Source organism: Mercurialis annua, linkage group LG2 (genome assembly GCF_937616625.2).
Source record: "Mercurialis annua linkage group LG2, ddMerAnnu1.2, whole genome shotgun sequence".
In the NCBI taxonomy this organism is placed as follows: domain Eukaryota; kingdom Viridiplantae; phylum Streptophyta; class Magnoliopsida; order Malpighiales; family Euphorbiaceae; genus Mercurialis; species Mercurialis annua.
Genome location: NC_065571.1, coordinates 27,905,072 through 27,924,590, shown reverse-complemented (window position 1 = coordinate 27,924,590; position 19,519 = coordinate 27,905,072). Strand labels below are relative to the sequence as shown.

At 37.0% G+C, this 19,519-nt stretch overlaps 1 long non-coding RNA gene across 1 annotated transcript; it reads right to left on the bottom strand.

Moving 5' to 3' along the window:
- Positions 1-5,124: 5,124 nt before the first annotated feature.
- Positions 5,125-7,594, bottom strand: LOC130015068 (uncharacterized). The gene is made up of 3 exons (XR_008790095.1): positions 7,506-7,594; positions 6,033-6,130; positions 5,125-5,360 (listed from the first exon to the last, which is right to left on the bottom strand). It is a non-coding gene; the product is annotated as an uncharacterized LOC130015068 (long non-coding RNA).
- Between the last annotated feature and the right edge of the window lie 11,925 nt (positions 7,595-19,519).

The window sequence follows — 19,519 nt, the reverse complement described above, 5'->3', positions numbered from 1 at the left end:
AACCCGTAGCTAGCCTTTCATTTAACATATAAACACAAAAACCTGCAGAAAACCAATGCTCGGGGGCAACCAAGACTTCAGCCTAAAACTAGCAGTTGTAATATTCAACAGTTAATATAACATGCTTATCCAATTCCGAGTCTAAAATAGATTTATCATAAACCAATGTAAATAATATAACATGCCAAAGCAATATAACCAGTCGAACCAATCCGACAAAATATATAATAATAATAAAGACGTCTAGTTACTACTGCGGTCTAAGAATAAAACAGTTTTACAGTTTATCAAAAATAAATGGAATCTCCGAGGAAAAGTAAATGCGGAGATCACCAGACTCTCTCATATCATAACCCTGGGAAAAATTTGGAAAACAACGGGGTCAGATATACTGAAATGAGTTTATACAACTATCTACATTTATTAAGTGGAAAACCTTTAAAACATTTAATAACGATATTACGAATAATAGTTGGAACCCTAATCCACAATTCTAAATAATAAACATAATCCAATAGGTCTGGTCCCGAGAGCTGAGCTACACCGAGTTACCACCGACCACACTTATACCAGAGTCCCGACAGCTGAGCTACACCGAGTTACTCTACCTGGTCCCGAGAGCTACGCTCACACCGAATTACCACATTTCCATATATAACTTACCCAGATCAATATCGGTGCGCACGCAGTCCTAATGATGCCCATTAGGTAGCATGTTCCAACTAGAAGCCATAATATAAAAACAGTTCGAAATATACGTGCAGTATATATATTTAATATTAAAATAACAATTTACTTAATAAAGCGGTAAATAATAAGTACAAACTCACTGCTTGCTAATCCACGTGAAAACCGGCAAGCAACTAATCCTGGTTCGCCTCTGGAGCACGAACAATAGACGGGTCTAGACAAATAAAATAATTATTAAAAACAGACCCTAACTCTAGAGAGTACTAGACACCACATAGGACTAGCACAAATAACACGTCGGAGTAACACAAGCCAGAACACACAAAAATACCCATTAGGTAATAAAGCCCAATTAATACAAGTCTATTGAGTTCTCGCTTAAAATCCAATTTATTAATATTATTTAATAATCTTTAAATAATAAATAATTTTCCAAATAGTGGGTTAGCCGAGTTATTATTAACTACCAAGCTAACCTCACTTGTCGGGTGACTCAAGTCTAACCCGACTCAAAACGTTTATCAAATATAAACCCGAGTTTATATTTATAAAATAATTCCATAAAATAATAACCATTTAAAAGCGGAACTCAATAACTTCAATTCCAAGTAACCCAAGTTACAACGCAAAAACTTAATTAAATACATCTTATACAAGTTTAGGGACTAAATTGTACTTTAGCCAATTAGGGACTAAACTGTACTTTTGCCAATTAGGGACTAAATTGTACTTTTGCCAATTTGGTATCCGAAATTAAATTAATTGTTTTTGTTTATAATTAAAACCAAATATAAAGTTACTAATCAAAAACTTAAGTTAAATAAGTTTTAAAACGTTTAGGGGTCAAATTATAATTTAGCCAATTTATACCCAATCGAAATTCAAAGTTAAGTATAATTACACGAGTAATTATATTGATTAAATTTTCGAATTGGCTTTCGTTTATAACATTTAATTACCATTCAAAACGAAATCCAAATTATTAGGTAATATTTAACTTTAGGAATTTACTTGATTTAGCATAAACAATTAAATGATCAAAGTGTATATTTGACCATCATCAACATTTCAAACAAAAGGAATTCCCCCCGCCTAAGCCTTTTTGCAATTAACAACATTTAGACCTTCAATTCTAAACAAAACCTTATGATTTCATAATAGACCGAATCATGGCACTGAACACGTCAAACCCTTTCTCTTTTTCATGAGTTTCACCGAAAACATATTTAGAAAATTTTAAAAAAATTCTGGGATATTACATTCTCCCCAACTAATTATAAATTCGTCCTCGAATTCAACATGATAACAATTAACACCAGAATGACATGTACACAAGTAAAAATCATAAGAACCACAAAAAATTGAGATATCGTACCTCACGGGAAAAGAAAAGGATAGCGATTCCGTATATCCGACTCGGTCTCCCAAGTACATTCTTCAACAGAATGATTGCGCCAGAGGACTTTGACCATCCGAATCTCCTTGTTCCGCAACTTACGCACTTGCGTATCCACAATTTCAACTGGCTGTTCTTCATAGGACAACTCTTGGTTAATCTCAACACTCTGAGGCACAATCACGTGCGAAGGATCAGAAATGCACTTCCTCAACATAGAAACATGAAACACAGGATGTACTAATGACATGTCTGGCGGCAGAACCAGACGATAAGCCACAGCCCCAATCCTCTCTGAAATCTCATAAGGACCAATATACCTCGGTGCCAACTTTCCCTTGACACAAAAACGAAGCACGCCTTTCATAGGCGAAACCCGAAGAAATACGAAATCACCAACATGAAACTCAATGTCTTTCCTCTTCGGATTAGCATAACTCTTATGCCGACTAAAAGCAGTCTTTAACCTCCGTTTGATAAACGGTACCTTCTCTGAGGTAATCTGAATAATCTCAGCTCCCGAGAGTTTACGCTCTCCGACCTCCTCCCAACAGATAGGAGATCTACACTTGCGCCCTTACAAAGCCTCATACGGCGCCATCTCGATACTCGGGTGATAACTGTTGTTGTAAGAAAACTCAATCAACGGTAGATGAGTATCCCAGCTACCATGAAAATCGAGAACACACATCCTGAGCTTATCCTCCAACGTCTGAATAGTCCTCTCAGACTGACCGTCAGTCTGTGGATGAAAAGTTGTACTGAAATCCAACCGAGAACCCAAAGATTCCTGTAACTCTTTCCAGAACCTCGAAGTAAACACAGATCCTCTGTCTGAAATAATAGAAACCAGTACACCATGCAAACTGACAATCCTGTCGATGTACAAGTGAGCCAACCTCGAAGCAGTATACGAAATCTTAATCGGAAGGAAATGAGCTGACTTGGTCATACGATCAACTATCACCCAGATGGAATCGTACCCCTTTCGAGTACATGGTAAACCAACCACAAAATCCATAGCAATCCGCTCCCACTTCCACTCTAGAATAGGTAGTGGCTGCAGATAGCCAAAAGGTCTCTGATGCTCCAGCTTCACCTGCTGGCACGTCAGACACTTAGAAACATACTCAGCGACATCCTTCTTCATCCCGCTCCACCAGTAGGTACCCTTAAGATCATGGTACATCTTAGTAGAACCCGGATGAACACTATAAGCAGACTTGTGCGCTTCCTCCAGAATCTGGTCCCTCAAACCATCTGAATCCGGAACACACAGTCTCGAACCATGTCTCATAACACCATCCACAAAAGTAAACTCAGAATTACTGTCCTGCTGAATCTCCTCAATAATCCGTTTCAACTGTGGATCCTTAGCTTGTAAAGCTTTGATCCGATCAATCAAAACAGGTTGCACTTGCAATTGTGCTAACAAACAACTAGCCTGAGCAACCTGAAAACCATAGCCCGAAGCTATCAAACTGTGCCACTCTCTAACCATGGGTCTACGCCCAATCTCAGAAATATGAGCCAAGCTGCCCGAAGACTTGCGACTCAACGCATCGGCTACCACATTAGCCTTACCAGGATGGTACTGAATAGTACAGTCCTAGTCTTTCAACAATTCTAACCACCTCCTCTGTCTCAAGTTCAATTCTCTCTGATCAAAGATATACTTCATACTCTTATGATCAGTGAAAATCTCACAAGTAGCACCATACAAATAATGTCTCTAGATTTTCAGCGCAAAGACCACAACTGCCAACTCTAGATCATGAGTAAGGTAATTCACCTCATGCTTCTTCAACTGTTTGGAAGCATAGACAATCACCTGTCCATGTTGCATCAAAACGCAACCCAAACCAATCCGAGACGCATCACAATACACTGTGAAACCGTCAATGCCAGAAGGCAATGCCAAAACAGGAGCTGTAGTCAAAATCTCCTTGAGCTTTTCAAAGCTCGCCTCGCATTTGTCAGCCCACTCAAACTTAACACCCTTCTGTGTCAGTTTAGTCAACGGTGCAGATATTCTGGAGAAATCTTGCACGAACCGACGATAGTAGCCAGCTAAACCCAAAAAACTTCTGATCTCGGTAATTGACCTTGGCCTCTGCCAATCCATAACTGCCTCAATCTTCTTCGGATCAACATTGATCCCATCTTTCAACACCATGTGTCCTAGAAAGATAACCTGATCCAACCAGAACTCACATTTTGAGAACTTAGCATACAACTGATGCTCACGCAACGTCTGTAGTATAGTCCTCAAATGGTAAGCATGCTCCTCCTCACTCCGAGAATAGATCAAAATGTCATCAATGAAGACGATAACAAATTGATCAAAAAACGGCTTGAACACTCTGTTCATCATATCCATGAACGTTGCTGGTGCGTTTGTCAGACCAAAGGACATAACCAGAAACTCAAAAGGTCCATACCGCGTCCAAAAAGCAGTCTTAGGCACATCTACATCACGGATCCGAAGCTAATGATACCCACACCTCAAATCAATCTTGGAGAAACACTTCGCACCCTGCAACTGGTCAAACAAATCATCGATGCGAGGAAGAGGATATATGTTCTTGACAGTAGCCTTGTTCAACTGTCTGTAGTCGATACACAGTCAAAAGGAACCATCTTTCTTCTTCACAAACAGAACTGGAACACCCCACGGAGAAGTACTCGGTCTGATGAACCCGCTATCCAACAATTCTTGTAACTGGTCCTTTAACTCCTTCAGCTCTGCAGGAGCCATCCGATACGGCGGTATCGAAATCGGAGCTGTACCAGAATCCACATCAATGCAAAACTCAATATCACGATCAGGTGGTAATCCAGGCAATTCCTCTAGAAACACATCAGTGAACTCATTCACAATCGGAACACTATGCATATCACCACTGTCAAACTCCAAATCACGAACCACAGCAAGAATGTCACGACCCAATTTATTGAGCCGAGACCGGCGCTAGGGAATGGGAGTGGTAGCTCCGAAACCCGTAGCAAGCCTAAAACCACTAATAATTTTTTGCAAATAAAAGTATAATATATGATATATATTAAAATATTTTCGGAAGAACTCTTTTAAATAATACACTTATAGATATTAAAGTATCATATCAGAGTTTACAATATAAAATATCATTTAAAGTTAAAGCGTATACCTAACACTGACAACTACTGACTACTGCAGCTCTAAGAACTCATACTTGTGAAAGTCAATCGACTTCTGGCACAACAAAGATGGTTTGTCTGATCCGACTCTGATTACCTGAAAAACATCAGAGTGAGGGGGTCAGTATTTTGGGAAATACTGAGTGAGTTCACTTTTACAGATGGTATTATAATTAAAATCATATAAACATCTAACATATTAGTAAATACTTAAATGATCAATTCATAGCTCAAGCATCAAACATCATACAATTATACGATCCGACTGAAACCCTAATCCAAAGATTCTTAAAATACCAACTACAGAACCTAATGAGTTTAATTATAGCAGTATCTGGACCGGGAACAAAGCCACCGTCGCCACAAATCTGCGAAATTATAGCAGCATCTGGACCGGGAACAAAGCCACCGTCGCCACACATCTGCGTTGGGTCTCTGGGCCGGGAACGATGCCACCGTCGCCACAGCTTCCCTTTAAGTTTTGGCCCGGAACTAAGCCACCGTCGCCATATGATTTAATAGTTCATACGAAACTCTAGGACACAAGATTGTCTAACCTCAGTACTGGTGATCACGCAGTCCTATTGACGCCCAATAGGTAGCACGTTTCTTCGGATCGTTAGAACAAAGTTCATCACATCAAAACATCCCAACTCAAATTAATAAACATATAACCATAAGGATAACGCGATAGGCAAAGCTTATAATATAATAAAGATAAAGCAGATAGTTCAAATAAACAATACACAAAAGTAAACTGCAAACTCACCTGAATCGCTAGTAATCCAAAATAATAATAATAAATAAAATGTCGATCCTCGTCGAACTTCCTTAGAGCCAAGTCCGTAGCTCGATATTTCGTCGTATCTAATATAGAATTCTATCGTTAGAATTTCTAATAATAAGTTCTATTTTAAGTAACTTTGATATTAATCAAAATCATATTTGATTAACCAAAACAATTTACTTCAAATAACTTAACATTTTAAGTTAACTTTAACTTGTTCAAAAATTGCTTATCTAGCCCACTTTGGCTATAAAAAAACGCTCATCTAAAACCGCCCGTTTACCAAACACATTTTACATTCCTATAGTCCATAATATTATAAACAACTTTCCTTTAGACCCGAACTTCATTCGACATCTCTAAGGTCTCCAAAATATTGCTCAAAGTTAGCTTATGAAAATGTCCTATTTATTTCAAGTTTCTCGACCAACTTTGAGTTATTAAAACGGTTACTTAGAGTAGTCCAAACTCTAAATAAAATTACATTCCTAAAGTTTGGAATGCCGCCTACAATATTCGTTTAAACATTAATTTGAAAATAGCACTGGAAAGTTTCGGAAATTAAGTCGGAAGTTGCCACCGCGGATTGTTTTCTAAAACTGCTGAAAACAGCCCTATGGGCTGCTGTCTTTGCAGCAATTTCTACTGATGTTCTGCCATTGCTATGGCAGCAACTATTCTGTACTTTCATTCTCCATATTATAACGATCAAAATGACACCAAAAACGACTTATTCCGACATTCCGTTAGCTCACAATCTTATTTCAAAGTTTGCTACTTAACAAGGTTCAAGACAGTTTTTAAGTTGTTCAATTTACAACCAATCCATTTTTAATCCGTTCTTTCGGAGTTTATATTTCTTTTAAACTCCGATACTTAATACCTTACAATCCCGACATCTTAATTGAATAACTTAGCAATTTATTCCATTTTTAATTTTTCCATTTTAACTTATGAATTTTAACTCATTTCCAATCCATTTTTAACAGTCTTTGACCACTCTTTTGAAGTTCCGGAAACTATGTTTTGGACTCGGGTACGCATACATCGAATTGATGTCGGTGTGCCATTGCACGGCTGCCGGTGCTCACCGGAAGCTCCGCTGAAAGTGGAGCAACTGCTGCCTATTGCAGCAGTTTGCTGCTGCATTCTGCAGCAGTTTGCTGCTGCCTATTGCAGCAGTTTGCTGCTGCATTCTGCAGCAGTTTGCTGCTGCCTATTGCAGCAGTTTACTGCTGCACTTTTGCAGCAGTTTGGCTGCTATTTTGGGGCACAGATTCAACTTTTAAAACGTAAATTCCGAGGTGTCCAAACCCCTTGAACATTCCCTGAAAACAGCCCCTAAAACTATCAAAATCATGGCTCAAACACTTAACAAAATCCTCTTCCAAAAACAGTTTATATATCAACTAAACTCATCAAACCATCATTCAGTCAATGAATTCCAGAATTTACCTTGGGCATGATGGGTTGTTTATGGCCGAACCCCTTGCTTGAAGTTCCTATCATCAAATCCTCAACGTTCAAGCTCCAAATCAACGGTTCAAACCTTGCAAACATCAAACATCGAATATCAACTTAAAGCTCCAAAACCTATTATTTTTTTTATCATTGATTCCATCAATTTATACCATCGAAATCATAGTTAACTGACTTACCTTGCTTACCCATCTTCTCATGGTTCAATTGCCTCAAGAATCATGGAATTCCATCAAGAAATGATGAAGCTAGGTTGTGAAGATGATGATCGGTTTAGGGAGAAGAAGAAGGTGAAGGTTTGGGTGTTTTCATATCTTAAGGGAATGAATATTAAACGTATATTCATCAAATAGGTTAAGTTCAATTTACCTCAAGTTGGTTAAATTGCATTTCAACTCGAATCCTTAATTAATCGTCGCGTCCAATTTTAAAATGACTTCGTAAATTTATGAAAGCTTGACGATAATTTATTAATAATGTTTCACGGACCTTGGCGTGAAAATTATTATCTCGGGCTTTTCTATTTATTTATTTAAAGTTCTTTTTTTTAATATTAAAATTCCGCTTACTAACATACTTTCGTCCGAGTTTTACAAAATTTGATCTTAGATCCATAAATTTATTTTACGAGCTTTATCGTAAAATTTAGTAGCTCGGGACTTACCAATTATTTAATTTCAATTGTTGATCTTTCTTTTGTTCCGATAAAATTCAATTTATCAATAATAATTTCCCGCTTAAATTATTATTTAACGATGATTCCAATGGATTCGCTTAATTCCAAATCCTTATTATTTGACATTAATCCCAATGTTCTTGATTTAATTCTCGCACTTATGCCTCGTGGCACCTTATTTGGCACTCTTAAAAGTATGGGGTATTACAAAGAAAACCCTGGAAACCCTTGCCTAACATCCGCTTTGCCTTGATGGCGGAAATCAGATTCTTAGGTGTCTCCGCCTTCTCTCCCTGAAAGGAAAAAGGTAGATCACCTGGAATCCTGAACTCGACTGACTTCCCTCGACAGTCAATAGAAGCATAATGGCGCGACAGCCAATCCATCCCCAAGATGACATCAAAAGAAAGAACGTCAAGCACAATCAAATCAGCACATAATTCTCTACCCTGAATAACCACTGGACAAGAAGGATAAACGACATCCACTACTACACCTTCAGACATAGGTGTAGACACAGCTAGAGGTCCACTCAAAACAGATGGTGCCATACCCAATTTCCCAGCAAAACATGTAGACACAAACGAATGGGTTGCACCCGCATCAAATAATTCCAAAGCATCAGTAAAGGAAATCGGAATGGTACCTTGCACCACAGCATTTGATGCACGCGCATCCTGAGGAGTAAGAGCAAACACTCTGGCCTGACCCTGCGGCTGCTGCTGCAAACTCTGCCCAGTACCATAACTGCTGGAACCTCTACCACCGTTACCACGGCCACCAAAACCTCTACCACAAGAACCACGGCCCCGCTGGCCACCAAAAGATGCTACAGGTTGAGAGTACCCTACAGACTGTGTAAACGCAGGTCTCTGCTGCTGATACGATGACTGCGCCACAGTGGAGTTAGACATCTGCTGCCCAGATGTCGGACACTCCATGGAAAAATGACCCGGCTGGCCACAAGAGAAACAACCTCCAGGAGCTAACTAACACTGTCCATAGTGACTGCGTCTGCAATTCTAGCAGAACGGAATGTTCGATCCACCACTGTACCCACGTCCTGAACCACGGTTACTCCCACTGCTACTAGAGCTGTACGGAGCACTCCTAGCACTATGCCTCCCTTTGTTGTGAGTACCGCGACTCCCCATATTGGCCTGAGAAGAGCCATTGTAGTAGTTCCCACTACCATGCTGCACTGGGGCCTGTTGCCCCCCACTAGGAACATCACTCTTTCCCTTCTGATTCTAGAAAGGGTCAGAGATCGTCCCAAATTGAATCAACGAATTCTCCATCCGTCGAGCACTGTCCACTACTCGAGCAAACTCCATGTCTGCCCCTATCAGCAAAGGAAGAAATTCCGAGCCAAAACCCCTGATATAGCGGTCGTTCACTAGCCCACGATCACCCTGTAGATCTGTAGCAAACCTCCCCAAACGGACAAACTCGGTAGTGTAGTCTGTCACTGATCTATCCCCTTTCCTTAAACTTAGCAGCTTTTCTCTGAAATTCTCAGTAACAGAGAAGGGTAGATAGTAACCTCTGAACCTTGTCACAAAATCAGCCCAAGATAATGTAGCCATCTCTGGCCTGATGTTATCGCGAAACCAGTCCTTAGCTGGACCCTTCAGCGACATCTACACAAGCATCACTTATTGACGATCAGTAGCTTGAATTCTCTGACTATTGTACTCAAACTCTTCCAAAAAGTCAAGAGCATCCCCAGTACCATTAAAAGAAGTTGGATTCAACTTCGTGTAGGTTATCACCATCTCTCTGTCTGTCGGAATATGACCGATACCAGCAAGTCCACCCATACCAGCTACAGCACCAGCCTGAGGTTGCTGTTGCTGCACTAACTAACCCAGTACAGTACACTGATTCTGCAGAAGAGCCTGGTTGTTCTGCATCTCGAAAATGCCAGCTAAGAAAGTAGTGAAGTCGAATTCCTGCATATTCGGTGCCTGTTGCACCTCCGGTGCCTGCTGCACATTCGGTGCCTGAACACCTGTTGCACCACGTCCTCTAGCTCCACCTCTACCAGCACCAGCTCCTCTGCCTCTACCTCTACCTCTGCCAGCACCTCTACCTCTACCACATCCAGCATTGGTCGGAACTGGTGGTACGTTCTGATCGACTTCCATGGAAATCGCATCATCAGCAACAGCTTCTTGCTCTGCCGCAGCACGAGTACGAACAACATTGTCCATATCCTAAGGATTGAACAAAAACAATTTAAATAACACATAATTCATACCCAAGTATGAAACAAAACAAGTAACAAATTAGGATTTCCCAAGAAATCAACAACATTAAAATATTCACCCAAGTGAAATAAAATTAACATTTAACAACATCAAATCAACATATAATGAATGACTCGACGCAATCCTATTGGTGTAGGCAGAATATTTTAAAAATCAAAAGATGACGTTTTTAAAGACATGACAGAAACCTATATCCGCAGTAGTTCCTAAGACACAACCATACTTAACAAAGTAAACACATAGCACGCATATGGCCTTGGTTTGAAACCAAAGCTCTGATACCAAGTTTGTCACGACCCATTTTCATGAATCGAGACCGGCGCTAGGATATGGGTAATGTAGTACCAAAACCCGTAGCTAGCCTTTCATTTAACATATAAACACATAAACCTGCAGAAAACCAATGCTCGGGGGCAACCAAGACTTCAGCCAAAATCTAGCAGTTATAATATTCAACAATCAATATAACATGCTTATCCAATTCCGAGTCTAAAATAGATTTATCACAAACCAATGTAAATAATATAACATGCCAAAGCAATATAACCAGTCAAACCAATCCGACAAAATATATAATAATAATAAAGACGTCTAGTTACTACTGCGGTCTAAGAATAAAACAGTTTTACAGTTTATGAAAAATAAATGGAACCTCCGAGGAAAAGTAAATACGGAGATCACCAGACTCTCTCAGATCATAACCCTAGGAAAATTGGGAAAACAACGGGGTCAGATATACTGAGATGAGTTTATACAACTATCTACATTTATTAAGTGGAAAACCTTTAAAACCGTTTAAAACATTTAATAACGATATTACGAATAATAGTTGGAACCCTAATCCACAATTCTAAATAATAAACATAATCCAATAGGTATGGTCCCGAGAGCTGAGCTACACCGAGTTACCACCGACCACACTTATACCAGAGTCCCGAGAGCTGAGATACACCGAATTACTCTACCTGGTCCCGAGAGCTACGCTCACACCGAGTTACAACATTTGCATATATAACTTACCCAGATCAATACTGGTGCGCACGCAGTCCTAATGATGCCCATTAGGTAGCATTTTCCAACTAGAAGCCATAATATAAAAACAGTTCGAAATATACGTGCAGTATATATATTTAATATTAAAATAACAATTTACTTAATAAAGCGGTAAATAGTAAGTACAAACTCACTGCTTGCGAATCCACGTGAAAACCGGCAAGCAACTAATCCTGGTTCGCCTCTGGAGCACGAACAATAGACGGGTCTAGACAAATAAAATAATTATTAAAACCAGACCCTAACTCTAGAGAGTACTAGACATCACATAGGACTAGCACAAATAACACGTCGGAATAACACAAGCCAGAACACACAAAAATACCCATTAGGTAATAAAGCCCAATTAATACAAGTCAATTGAGTTCTCGCTTAAAATCCAATTTATAAATATTATTTAATAATGTTTAAATAATAAATAATTTTCCAAATAGTGGGTTAGCCGAGTTATCATTAACTACCCAGCTAACCTCACTTGTCGGGTGACCCAAGTCTAACCCGACTCAAAACGTTTATCAAATATAAACCCGAGTTTATATTTATAAAATAATTCCATAAAATAATAACCATTTAAAAGCGGAACTCAATAACTTCAATTCCAAGTAACACAAGTTACAACCTAAAAACTTAATTAAATACATCTTATAAAAGTTTAGGGACTAAATTGTACTTTAGCCAATTAGGGACTAAACTGTACTTTTGCCAATTAGGGACTAAATTGTACTTTAGCCAATTTGGTATCCGAAATCAAATTAATTGCTTTTTGTTTATAATTAAAACCAAATATAAAGTTACTAATTAAAAGCTTAAGTTAAATAAGTTTTAAAACGTTTAGGGGTCAAATTGTAATTTAGCCAATTTATACCCAATCGAAATTCAAAGTTAAGTATAATTACCCGAGTAATTATATTGATTAAATTTCCGAATTGGCTTTCGTTTATAACATTTAATTACCATTCAAAACGAAATCCAAATTATTAGGTAATATTTAACTTTAGGAATTTACTTGATTTAGCCTAAACAATTAAGTGATCAAAGTGTATATTTGACCATCATCAACATTTCAAACAAAAGGAATTCCCCCCGCCTAAGCCTTTCTGCCATTAACAAACATTTAAACCTTCAATTCTAAACAAAACCTTAGGATTTCATAATAGACCGAATCATGGCACTGAACACGTCAAACCCTTTCTCTTTTTCATGAGTTTCAATTGTGAACAAGAATTTAGAACAAATCAAGACAACAATCACGTCTGCAACAAAACAATCCGTTATGGTGAAGGATGGCGATGGAAACAATCTCAAACCGAATCTAAACGATTCACAACTAATATACAAAACATCTAATAAACATGAAACGTAACAAGATCGAATCATACAAAAGAATGGATCGGCAGAAACTCAAATAGTTAAGAACAGTGGCATGAAAATTCAAAAGTGATAAACCGTACGGCGATTGAAACGAAATCGATAGCGTACCGTTTGGCGTAAATGAAATAGGGAAACGTAGAGAATTGAGTCCACAACGTCTGAGATCGAACGGAATCAATTTCGATCTAGAAACGAGCAAGAACAATCAAAATTACGTAATGTCGTTCAATCGTAAAACTGGATTCACATGAAATAAGAAGCTTACCAGATCAACAAGGTTTGAGGGGAGATTTAAGCAGCAATTCTTAGTGAAAATGAGTGTTAAAGGTGGCTAGGGTTTGCTTGTACTGTGGAGAATAGATTAGGTTTAAGAGTTACGTATTTAAGGGGTCAGAAATGAAGAGAATAAGGTCCAAAGTACCCTCGAAAAATTCAATTTATTACCGAAAACATATTTGGAAAATTTTAAAAAATTTCCGGGATATTACAGTTCCCGCCAATTTAAATGACAATTTAGCGACGGATTTTATATCCGTTGCTAAATCCGTCGGTAAAAAAGATTTAGCGACGGATTTTGAATCGGTCGATAAAATCCGTCGGTAAAACAAAGTTTTTTAGTAGAGATAAAACATTACGAAATAAATGCAAACGTTTAAAACATTACGAAAGAAATCCAAATGTTTTACCTGTTTAGCAATTTAAGACAAACGTTTAATAACGTTACGTAACAAATCCAAACGTTTCCCTTTTTTAGCGATTTAAGCCAAAGGTTTACAAACGTTAAGAAACAAATCCTAACGTTTCACCTTTCTAGCGATTTAAGCCAAACGTTTAAAACGTTGCGAAACAAATCCAAATGTTTCACCTTTTTAGCGATTTAAGCCAAACGTTTACAAACGTTCCGTAACAAAACCAAACGTTTCACCTTTTTAGCTATTTAAGCCAAACGTTTAAAACGTTACTAAACCATTCCAAACGTTTAAAACATTTCCCCTTTATAGCGATTTAAGCCAAACTTTTACAAATGTTACGAAACAAATCCAAATGTTTCACCTTTATAGGGATTTAAGCCAAACGTTTAAAACGTTTTGAAACCAATCCAAACTTTGATAACGTTACGAAACGAATCAAAACGTCTCACCTTTTTAGCGATTTCAGCCAAACGTTTACAAACGTTAGGAAACAAATCCAAACGTTTCCCCTCTTTAGCGATTCAAGCCAAACGTTTACAAATGATACGAAAAAAATCCAAACGTTTCACCTCTTTAGCGATTTAAGCCAAACGTTTAAAACGTTGCGAAACAAATCCAAATGTTTTACCATTTTAGCGATTTAAGCCAAACGTTTACAAATGTTACGAAACAATTTCATACGTTTCACCTTTTTAGCGATTTAAGCCAAACGTTTAAAACATTGCGAAACAAATCCAAATGTTTCACCTGTTTAGCTATTTAAGCCAGACGTTTACAAATGTTCCGAAATAAAACCAAACGTTTTACCTTTTTAGCTATTTATGTCAAATGTTTAAAATGTTACAAAACCAATTCAAACGATTAAAATGTTTCTCCTTTTTCGCGATTTAAACCAAATGTTTACAAATGTTACAAAACAAATCCAAATGTTTCACCTTTTTAGCGATTTAAGCCAAACTTTTATATCGTTACGAAACCAATCGAAACATTTAAAACGTTATGAAACAAATCCAAATGTTTCACCCTTTTACCAATTTATGCCAAACATTTAAAACGTTACCAAACCAATCCAAACGTTGAAAACGTGACGAAACAAATTCAAACATTTCACCTTATTAGCGATTTAAGCCAAACATTTACAAACGTTTCGAAAAAAATCCAAATGTTTCACCTTTTTAGCGATTTAAGTCAAACGTTTACAAACGTTTCGAAGCTGTCACGACCCATTTTCATGAATAGTGACCGGCGCTAGGGCATGGGTAATGTAGTACCAACACCCGTAGCTAGCCCTCCTTATATCATACAATTACAATAAACCTGCAGAAAAACCAATGCTCGGGGACAACTGAGACTTCAGCCTAATCTAGCAGTTATAATATTCAACATTTAATATAACATGCGTATCCAATGCTGAGTTGTAAATAAGGCATAAAATAAACCAGAGTAATAATGTAACATGCCAAGCGATAAATAATCGCGGGTCGAACCAATCCGACAAATAACTAGAATAATAATAAAGGCGTCTAGTCTACTACTGCAGTCTAAGAATAAAACAGTTTGATAGTTTACTAAAATAAATGGAACCTCCAAAGAAAACAAAGAAACGGAGATAAGCTAACTTGCTCAAATCATAAGCCTGTAAAAATTAGGAAAAATAACGGGGTTAGATATACTGAGATGAGTTTATACCACTATTTATATTTATTAAGGGGAAAACCTTTAAAACCGTTTAAAACATTTAATAACGATATTATGATTAATAGTTGGAACCCTAATCCACAATTACTAAGTATAACTATAATCCAATAGGCCTGATCCCGAGAGCTAAGCTACACCGAGTTACCATTGACCAAACTTATACCATTTCCACAGTCTCGAGAGCTGAGCTACACCTTGTTACTCTATTTGGTCCCGAGACCTATGCTCACACCGAGTTACCACATTTCACAATATACCTTAACCAGATCATTACCGGTGCGCACGCAGTCCTAATGATGCCCATTAGGTAGTACGAACAGTAGTCGGCTCTAGACAATATAAAATAATTATTAAAAACAGACTCTAACTCTAAAGAGTACTAGACACCACATAGGGCTAGCACAAATAACACGTCGGAATAACACAAGCCAGAACAACACCAATTACCCAAAAGGTAATAACGCACAATTTATACAAGTCTATTGAGTTCTTGTTTTAAAAACCAATTAATAAATATTGTTTAATAAACTTTAAATAATAAATAATTTCCAAATAGTGGGTTAGCCGAGTTACCAATAACTACCAAGCTAACCTCACTTGTCGGGTGACCCAAATCTAACCCGAATATAAACATTTATCAAATATAAACCCGAGTTTATATTTATAAAATAATTTGGTAAAATAATAAACCATATTAAAACAGAACTCAACAACTTCCATTTCAAGTAATTCGAGTTACAAATCAAAAACTTGATCATTTAACTTAAAAAAAAGTTCAAGGGCTAAATTGTAATTTAGCCGATTTTTGTATTAAAAAACAAATATAGTTACCCCAGTAATTATATTAATTTAATTCGTAAAATAATTATGACTTATTAATTTACCAATCATAATCAAAACAATTGCAAAAGTTATTATCAAAAACAAATGCTAAATTTTAACTTAAGGATTTAATTGTTTTAAAGAAAACATTTTTGTGATTACAATGGTTATTCAGCCATCCCTTTCTTTTCAAAAAAATTATAACCTGCCATGCCTGCAATTTCTTTCAACAAGACAACAAATCCATTAATATCAAGTTACTGAGTTATAAATCTGTCACGACCCATTTTCATGAATCGCGACCGGCGCTAGGGTATGTGTATGGTTGTACCAAAACCCGTAGCTAGCCTTGCGGATAACCAACAATTACATAAACCTGCAAGAAACTAATGCTCGGGGCAACCGAGACTTCAGCCTAGTTCTAGCAGTTCATAAAATACAACATTTATATAATAAATGCTCGATCAATTCCGAGTCTTCAACATAGCATAAATATTTAATAACCCAAGTTATTATATTAAAGCGAAAACAATTAAATCGGTAGAATAATTCTGATAACAAGTATTAGAAAAATACGACTTCTAATTACTATTGCGGTCTAAGAATAAAATCAGTTTAATAAACTTTATAAAATAAAGTAAAACCTCCGAGAAAATAAAGAATCGGAGAGCAGCTGACTCGCTCATATCATAACCCTGGAAAAATTGGGAAAACAACGGGGTCAGATATACTAAGATGAGTTCATACCACTATTTACATTTATCAAGTGGAAAACCTTTAAAACCATATAAAACATTTAATAACAATATTACGTTTAATAGTAGGAACCCTAATCCACAATACTAAATATTTCCATAAACCAATAGGCCTGGTCCCGAGAGTTAAGCTACACCGAGTTACCACCGACCGCACTTAATCCATATCCAGAGTCCCGAGAGCTGAGCTACACCGAGTTATTCAACTGGTACCGAGAGCTATGCTCATACCGAGTTACCACCACATATTACATACCTTATCTAGATTAATACCGGTGCGCACACAGTCCTAATGATGCCCATTAGTAGCATGTTCCAACTAAAAGCCATAATGGGAAAACAGTTCGAAATATACATACAATATGTATTTGTATATTAAAATAATAATTTACTTAATAAAGCAGTAAATAGTAAATATAAACTCACTGCTTGCTAATCCATGTGATAACCTGGCAAGCAACTAATCCTGATTCGTCTCCGAAGCACGAACAGTCGACGAGTCTAGACAATATAAATCAGAATTAAAACATGTTCTAACTCTAATGAGTACTAGACAACACATATGACTAGCACAAACATCAAGGAGCCAAGACAAAGAAAACACACTTACTTAATCCATAGTCAAAGCATAAACCAAAGTAGAGTAATCATACATACTGAATATAGCCGAAGTCATACGATATTTAAGTCAAATTGACTTCCCACTTTGAAAACATAATCCGGAAATCATTTCAGTAACTTAGTTAAAATCATAAACATAAGTTTAAACCAAAGTGGTGAGCTAGCCGAGTTATCACAACTGCCAAGCCTATACTCACAAATTGGGCGACCCAAGTCTAACCCAAACCAAACATCCAACCAAAGTAAAACAATTCGTTTAAAGTTCGGAATCATTTAAATATACCAAAGTCTCAATTTAGAAAATAAGGGAACTCAAATTAAACATGAAAATCCAAGTATAGCATCATGATTATAAAGTGTTCGATAAAAGTCCCCAAAGGATAAACACAACCAAATAAGCCAAAACCCAAAATACAACAGCCCTAGCATGCTTAATAATCATATTTTATATAACACATGCCATAGCAAAACATTTGGAATCAATTAACATAATTTTCACCAAATCAAGCCAATTAAGAATTCATGACACTTAGCCCAATAACGAAACCAAACATGAATCGCCAAACTAAACACCTTAGATCAGCTCATATACATTCCATAATCAATAATATGAAAGTAATTCAGATATTAAGTCATTATAAAGCATCGAATCCGAAATCAAAGCATTTTAGCGTAAAACTAGCTAGTTTGCAAACTAAGCCTACACGTAGCAAAACATTTATGATTCAAACTCTCAAACTCATTTAGATCAGTAGTATATCATACATAATTTCAAAATACCAAACCAACTCAGATCTAAACTCATGCCAACATCCCTTAAACAATCGATAACGCAATTTCGCTAGAAATTGCCTAAACATGCTAAACAAGACAAATCATGCATCCGAAAACCCAAATCATATAGCCACTGATCCTAAATCATATTAACATCATTTAAATCATCTTAGAGCAGTAGGTGCATCGTAAATCATAAAATAAATTGAATGAACATCGAACACATAAGGGCTCATGGGATACATTTGAGATACTAAAAAAGACACTACCAAGGTATCATAAGTGTTACTTCTAATGTATAACAATCCAGAATCAAGTAGGAAACATAACAAGAACATGCTGAAACACAAAAGAACAAAGAATTTCAAGAAAATAACTAATCTCTAACAGATAACCGAACTGACAAATCAAGTTTGAAAACACGGGGTATTACATTCTCCCCAACTTTAAAAAAAATCGTCCTCAAATTTAAAACAAAAACAACCTTCGAACAACATATCATAAAACTACACGTCTAGCTGAACAAAATGTACAAAAATGATTTGAAAACGTATCAACAAGATACCCAACATAACAAGGACAACAAAATTGCAAACGAACTTAGTCTTACAAGAACAGTCCTCAGCCAAGGAACAACCCAACTGTAATAACAGTATTTCGTGTTTAACTATATACGCACTTGCGCAAGTAAAACTAAACAGGTTGTCCCTCAAAACAACTCAATACCTCAAGTTGCATAAACCGAACACACTCAAAGGTCACCAAAGTACCGACACAGCTACCACTAGAGCATTAACGATAATGCAACTCTAGGTGAGATCAACCAAGATAAAACAAACTCTATTAGACAACACTCGGCTGATATACTTAGGATAATTAAGAATGAATCTTGAATCTCAAAATTGACACTAATTCGCAATATAAGCGATCACAACACACATATGCACTAAATTCTGCATCTAACAATTTGGTGCTCCAACTAATACTCGTTCAAAGCAACGAGAAATAACAACAATAATTCAACTGAGAGTCACAATTACTCTATACCGGAGTGGCTTCCAAAACCAGCTCGAAACTCATCTATTATAAAATCCTCGATATAAAATACAAGATCAAGCACTAAGCTCGACTACAGTTCTTACAACTCCAAATCCTATCATCAAAATAGGAATACTGAAAACACAAGCTGATAAATTCTTGCGTTCTACGACACTTAATTACTTCCACTTATAATATCTCGATAACAAAATAATCAATA